The sequence below is a fragment of the Chenopodium album genome, chromosome 3, assembly GCF_948465745.1.
Source record: "Chenopodium album chromosome 3, dcCheAlbu1.1, whole genome shotgun sequence".
NCBI classification, from domain to species: Eukaryota; Viridiplantae; Streptophyta; class Magnoliopsida; order Caryophyllales; family Amaranthaceae; genus Chenopodium; species Chenopodium album.
The window spans coordinates 7890821-7898742 of NC_137836.1; positions in this window are offsets into that span (position 1 = coordinate 7890821).

Sequence of the window (7922 nt, forward strand, 5' to 3'; positions counted from 1 at the left end):
TAAAGATCCCAAAAAAACCAACCTTAAATTTCTGATTAACGAGGAAGGACGACCGACTGGCGATGACCGAACAACGACGACGAGGGAGGATGACCGGCGACGCTTCATTAATTAAAAATTGTTGTTGATGTCGAACTTGGTGGTAGTGCGGCGGCGGCGGTGGTGGGCGAGAGAAGGGAGATCGAAGAGAGAGACGAGAGAAGAGGAGGAGGGGACGAGAAGGAGACGAGAGTGAAGGAGAGAGGAGATTGAAATGAACTCAAAGAAGGAAACATGCATAAGGAAGAGGAGAGAGAAGGGAGAGGAGAGAGAGACATATCGAAATGAAGGAGGAGAGAGGGGAGAGAAAAGGAGGCTAGGGTTTATAAGTGGAGCGGCTTTTAGTGGAGAGAGGGCCGATTTTTTTTTTATTTTATATTAGAAAGCCACCGTTTTGAACTGGTGGGAATAATTTTTCCCCACCGGTTCGGTTTGAACCGGTGGCAATACTATCCCCGCCCATTTTTTCCCCTTTTTTTGCCACCGGTTCTTAAAAACCGGTGGCAATTGAACGGTGCCTTTTTGCCTTTTTCTACTGGTGATATTAAGCGCTGAGTATAAAGAGGGCTCATACTGCATCCACACTTCAAGCCCAACAAGCTCTCGTGTGAGGGGGCATGATAGAGTATAAAACATAATTTTAGACCTCAACCATAAGCTTAAAATATTGGTTGAGTTGGTCTTTTAACAATATCAACAAAGAGAAGGTATTGGGTGCGGACGGAAGCACGAATTGTTTGGTGCGGGCGGCTTAGCTCATATATATTATTTGTTGGCTAATATATATGTTTCATTTGTTGGCTTATACGATTTTTGTCCTGGCTAATATATTCCCTTTGTTAGCTGAAATGTTTTTTTTTTCTTTTGTTGATTGATATCAGACATTATTTGGCTTATATATTTCGTTAATTGGCCGATATATTTATTTTGTTGGCTGATATGTATATTTTAGTTGTTGGCTTATATGTTTATTTTGTTGGCTTACCTATTGGTTGTTGCTTTTGTTTGCTGATTTCATCCTTTTGTTGGTTGATATGATTCGTTTAATTTGTTGGTTGATATTTTCCTTCTGTTGACTTATTTGTACCTTTATTTGCTGATTTCATCCTTTAGTTGGCAGGCATGCTTCTTTTGCTGGATGATATGTTCCGTCTTTTGACTGATAAGTACCTGTTATTGGTGATATTTTACTCTTGTTGGCTGATATATTACTCTTGTTGGCCGATAGGTTTCTTGTATTGACTGATAAATTTTTATTAATATCTCATACTATGTATGTCCCTAATATTGACTGATATCATACCTCAATTGGCTGACATGTACATTTTGATGCATGGTTGATATGAGTTATTTTGTTGGCTAATATGATACTTCTTTCTCCCTCCTCTTTCTTCCTCTTCCTCTTTGTTTCTCATACCATTGTTTCTCTATGTTTCTCAAGCCATTGTTTCCCACGCCACCATCCATTGTTTCTAACGCCACCACCCAAGAGCCAACAAACCACGACCCTAACCTCACTCACCTTAACCCAGTGGCGGAGGGAGGGGGTACAAGGGGGGACAGCTGTCCCCCCACTTCAATAAAAAAAATTAGTTAAAACTAATTATGTGCAGCAAAAACCATAAGAAAAAGGGTTTGGTTCAATGGTTTCAGGGATTACTAGTAGTCTCCATGGTCATGGGTTCAATCCCTTTGACCAATATTTTTTTCTTCTTATTTTTATTTTAAAGTTTTCCTCTTTTCTTGCATGTTTCTTTACTTCACACATTCAATTAGAAGTAATACATAGTACTACTTAATGGCATCATGTTCTAACTTTTAAATTACCATAGTAATTTACATCATTTATATATATATATATATATATATATATATATATATGGAAAATGCTATACATAGCTCTTAGGGCTACATATAAGCATTAAAAATACTCTTGAAAACTGTTTAAATTTAAAAATTCATGACAAATTCACACTAATTACACTGATTTACGCGTGTTTTTGTCATGAATTCCTAATTTTATACAATTTACAAGAGTGTTTTTAATGCTTATATATAGCCCTAAGGGCTATGTTTAACATTACCCTATATATATATATACATTACAACCCTAAATTATTGGTTATAGTAGGAATTTCGGGGAAAGGTGTTTGGTTTTATTATATATCTCAATATAAATTAAATTGTCACGGGTTTAAAAACTTTGAATCTATGGATCCGCTATTGACCAAATTTGAATAAGAAATTGTTTATTTGTTAGGATTATCGTGAATTAGAAATCACATTTATGAATTATTTGATAATTTTGATTGTATATTACTTTCAAAACAAAAATGAATATTTGAAGGTGAAGTTGTTATTGTAAATATGCTTTTTTTTTCAATTTTTGGACTGTGTAACTAAGAAATTTGGATTTCCAGGTTGTAAAACTTATAAATATTAAGCATAGTCCCTACAATTTCTTGTATGTTTAAAAGGTTTGTCCATTTATAGAATGTACGCCACCTTTAGTCCATCCCCCTAGGTGAAAAATCCTGGCTCCGCCAGTGCCTTAACCCACCACCCTAACCTCACGCCATCACCCTAACCTCACGCCACCACCCTAACCTGCTGCTGCCTTGTTACGAGCCCCCACGACCCCTCCCCTGCTCCTGCTACGAGCCACCACCCCTCCATCCCCGCTACAAACCACTACAACCTAGGGTTTCAATCGTCGATCGTCATCGTCATCCACCATAACCATCATCATCATCGTCGTCTTCATCGACATTGTCATCTACGGACGCACGAACTGTTGCCCGCACCCAATTGTTTGTGCTAAAAAAATATCTACTATTTGAAATATTTATAGATTTCAAGTCAAAACATGAGTATAATACCTTTCTTTTCTAAACTTTAACTTGCTTGGAGAGAATGAGTGAAAAATGGTAACAAGTGTGTTTAGAGGAGTAACACAATAAAATAAATTTATCCGAAACCGAAATGAATTATAAAAGGTGAATTGAACTTTTTAAAAACACCCTCATCAAACCAAAAGTAAATGGTATTTGGAGTCAAAACTAAGGAGTAAAAAACTTTGTTGCGCATGATACAAATGTTGATTAAGCCAAGCTTTGAAGTGGCGTGACTCACACTTTGATCCTGGTGTGAGTGCTTTTTATGCAAATCCTAGACGTAACTCGAACCGTTAAATCTGACTGTTTCAAACTTATCCGGAAAAAAAACTAAACCGTTAAAAACCTATTTTTTGGAAACCAAAAACCGACCCGTCACAATTTTTTCTAACCCGAAACTGAACTATGAACCAAATTTGTGTGAACCGTTACTAAAACGACTGGTTATCAAGTCAAACCATTACAACCCGAACCGATTACGTCTTAACCCGATAATAACCCGACCCATTTTAAGCTGAAAAATGTTTAAACCAGGAAAAGTCGAAAAACCTGAATTGATCTAACCCATAACTCATTGTGACCAAAATATTTGTGTTGAGTAATTAGGTTTTGATGATTATAAATTAATGATGATTATCTATCTAACATGTAGTTGTGCATAGAAAGAACAAGTTATGGTGGAACAGGGTACAAGGAACCTGAGTAATGACAGGTATATATATAAGGAACTTGAACAATATATGATAAGCAATAGAGGGAACAAGAGAGCAATGATGAGTGATGATTGATGAACATGATGATGGTGAAGGAACCGTGAAGGTAACTATGTAAATAGGCGTTTACATATGTTAGCTTCACGAGGTAAGTATCCTATGCATATATAGGTCATGTATGTGTAGGAGTCTTTTAATTAATTTAGTTTAGTTTTCCAGTTTGCTAGCTCTAGCTTAGTTTGGTTTTGTTTTAGTTTTCTTTATTGTTTTTATAAATAAAAATCTGTTTTATTCTGTTATCCTCAAAAGTTTGCTCAGTTTTTCATCATAAAAAAGGCGGAAATTGTTGACCCTGACTTGGTCTTAATGATGATATTAATGATTGAGCAAAATTCTATCTAATAAGAGTCTTTTAGTGTTTTGATGTTTGCAGGATAAGTAAACTCTGGGAGTTGAAGTGAGGACTGAAATAGAGGAACCTTAGAAGACTAAGGATGACAAGTAAAGCAGAAGAAGAGTTCCAAAAATGGAACTTCAAGGTGTTCCCTGACAGGAACATATCAATGGGTTGTAATGACATGGTTCCGGTGTAATGCTGGGGCAAAGGTGTTTCTTGACAGGAACATATCAACGGTTTGTACCTGGTTCCGGTGTAATGCTGGGGAAAAACCTGAGATCCAGAATATATCAAGACTACAGGATTCCAGAACAAGAGTTTCAGATAAGCAACATGAAGATGGAGAAATAGAAGTATGTTGCTCTAGGATTCATGTAAGTATGTTGGACATAAAAGTCGGTCTGGAACAAGTTTATATAGAACCAAGGTGAACTCCAGACAGTCAATAAAATTAGAGTTGCTGAATTGTTAGGAACTTAGAGACGGTCAAAGTTTCGAACCTAATAGGAACTTAAGTATGCACGTGTTTAAAAGTCGGTTTTAATGATATATATTTATCTAATACGTGCATATCTTTTAGGGATTTGGTTTTACTGAATAAAGATATTTATTTTCTAATAAATCCCTTTAGGAAAAAGATAAGTTTGTTTAAAAAGTATTTATTAAACAAAAAGATAAGTTTTGAATAAAATCTGATTTTATATTAATTATATCTTATTATTATTATTGACAGATTTTATTCTTAACAAAAAGAAATATTTTCGAAAAAATTATTTTTCGAAAATATCTTTTAAACGTACATAAAACCTATCTTTTTGAAGATGAAATGAATAATTCGAGTGTACTATAAATATGCTCATATATATTCATTTAAGGTTGAGGCTGACGAAGTGTAGTGGTCGTGCTTAATGGTTTTATCCTTCACCACGAAGCTAAGTCAGTCCTCCTGGTCAAAGTTCCTATCAGGTTTTGGTTACAATACGTTCAGTGAGTTCCAGACAGATCTCGAGTGTCCAACATATTAGTTTTATCTCTTTATTCATATATATGTATTTAGAGTTATTCAATGAGATCTTGTAATGGGAAAAAGGGTTTGAGTATTTTGGGTATTGGGGTGTGATGAGTTTGAATTCTCTAAAATTCGTTGAGGAGTGTGTCTTCTCTAAATTCAAGTGGTAGCTGTGAGTGCACAGTGAGTTAAAGGAACTTGAGTGTGTCTTGGTCGATTTAAAGGAACCTGAGTGTCTAGGGTCAAGTGAAAGGAACCTGAGTGTGTCTTGGGTCGAGTTAAAGGAACCTGAGTATGTCTTGGGTTGAGTGAAAGGAACCTGAGTGTGTCTTGGGTCTGGTAGGATAGGTTCCTATCAAGTGGCAAGTGTCCTTAGTGGAACTTGCAAGAAAGGTCTGTAATAATAGGTTGTACTAGGAGAGTTGCCTATTATAGTGGAGTTCGTTTGAAAGTCCCGTGAAGGGCTGAGATTTTACTTCCAGTTAGGCCCTGGAAGGTTTCCTCGTAAAATCTGCTTTTCACTCTTTAAGTTCCTAACTATAACTGTTTTATATTCCGCGAAAATTAGGCACTAGAAACTTACTACAATTCACCCCCCTCTTGTAGTATACCATCGGAAATATCAATTTGGAACCCGTAACCCCCGTTGTGACCTAATTGTTTCCAACTTGTAACTCGTTGAGACCAAACTTTTTACGACCCGTTGAGACCGAACCATTTACGACCGTTAACCTGTTATGACTAAGTAGTTTACAACCCATAACCCAGTATGTTTATATTTAGATCCTTTTAAACCCACTACTCAATAAACCAAACTTATTTATGACTTAACTTGATTATAACATGACCCGTTCTTCTGTCAACTTGATTAATGTTGGTTGATTTCAACCCAATATGATATGGACTAAAACCCGCTTGAAATTGGTTAAACTCGTTTGCAAACCGACCAAGTTCAATCCAAACCGATTATGACCTAAACTGATATATAATGAACTGACTCGATTTTACCCAATTTGTTTTGAATCAAAACCCATTTTCAAACCAACCTAGTTTAACCCAAATTGATTATGACCCGAAACGATTACAATTCGACTCGATCAACACCTGAACTATTTTGAATCGATACCCACTTTAAACTAGCTAAACTCGTTTTCAAACCGACCTAGTTGAACCCAAACTAATTATGACCCGAACCAACTACAACCCAACTCGATAGAACCCAACCCGAATAGAAACCACAATTTTTTTTTTTAAAAAAAAACCTAAACTGACTCGATGATTTTCAAAACCGACATGCTAATCATTTCAACCTGTCATAATTCGAAACTGATAAACTCAACCTAAACCTGAACTATTTACCCGAATTGACACCCTTAGGCCTAATACTAAGCTAGTAGAAGTTGACACATAAGATCAGAATTAACATTAACTTTTTAGCACATGCATGATCACAAATTCACAATAGGTCAACAATACATTATACTCCCTCCGTGTTTTTATAAGTGTTACACTTTGACTTTTTCACTATTCACATAATAGTTTTGACAGATTAATTTACTAATATATAAAAGACAAATGTTATTGCATAATACATTCTTGGATTTGTTATAATGTGTACTTTTATAATATCAATTTTCCTATAATTTTACTAACATATAATTAGATAAATTAATGGTCAAAGTCTGTCTCGACATGGGTGTTTGGTCAAAATGTAACACTTATTAAAACACGGAGGGAGTACTTTTTTTTTTTTGGATAATGATATATGTACTATAACCCTTAAGTTTATATATAAACATTAAATATATTTTCTAAAATAAAATTAAATTTGGAATTCATAATAAAATCATGTATAGATCAATGTAATTGAAATCAATTTATTATTAATATTTTCATTTTCTTTTACATGTTTCCTATTTTCTTTAATTAAAATGAAATTTATAAATAATGTGAGAAGTCAAATTCGTAAATCAACCAAATAACCAAGGAAGTTTGAACCAGTGAAAGTAACACGGAGTAACTTGAAAGGGAAACAATGTAAAAATAAAAATAATAATAATAAATAAATAATAAATTTAAATTTTTTATTAAAAAAAAAAAAAAAAAAAAAAAAAACTTGAAAGCGAAAAGATACTCTTTAAGGAAAGGACATGGGCTGATGGGCACCGAAGAAGATGAAGTAGTGAGGGGACCCAATGCCTTTTTCTTTCTTTCTTTTTTTTATTTTTTATTTTTTATTTTTATTTTTATTTTTTTAAATACGAAGTATATATATTTCTATCTTTCATACTCACTTGTGATTTTGGGAAGTCGTGATATTTGATTCATGCGTGGATCCACCTGAGTCATTTTCCACACCTCCTAATTGATGATATAAATATCTCCAACACATTTTCACATCCTCGGTGACGAAGCCAGGATTATTATTACAAGGGATGGACTAATAAAATCGTTCTATAATTTGACAAAAATCTTAAAACAATTTGATTTATATTGTGATATTTTAATAGGATTGAATACCTTTGCTAAGATAATTTAATTAGAAGTTAGAACTTGATTTCAGTAAATAATACTATCACTAGTTGAATCAATAAGGATCGGAAAATGAACAATTATTGAGGGATTGAATGTATAACCTCTTAACAACTATTGTTAACACATTAACCACGAGACTAGCTCCTCTCCTTTATCACATAACTCCACACAAATTGTTTATAAACTATTATTTATCCTAAAAAGTGGAAGGACAATTGTTCCCATCTTGACTTCGCCAGTGACATCCTTCAAAGAAAAAAAAAAGTGTTAGTGTGAGCTAATTGAATATTGTTGGATGAAAAAAGGTGTGCTGAGTTCTTATATTGTAATTTTTT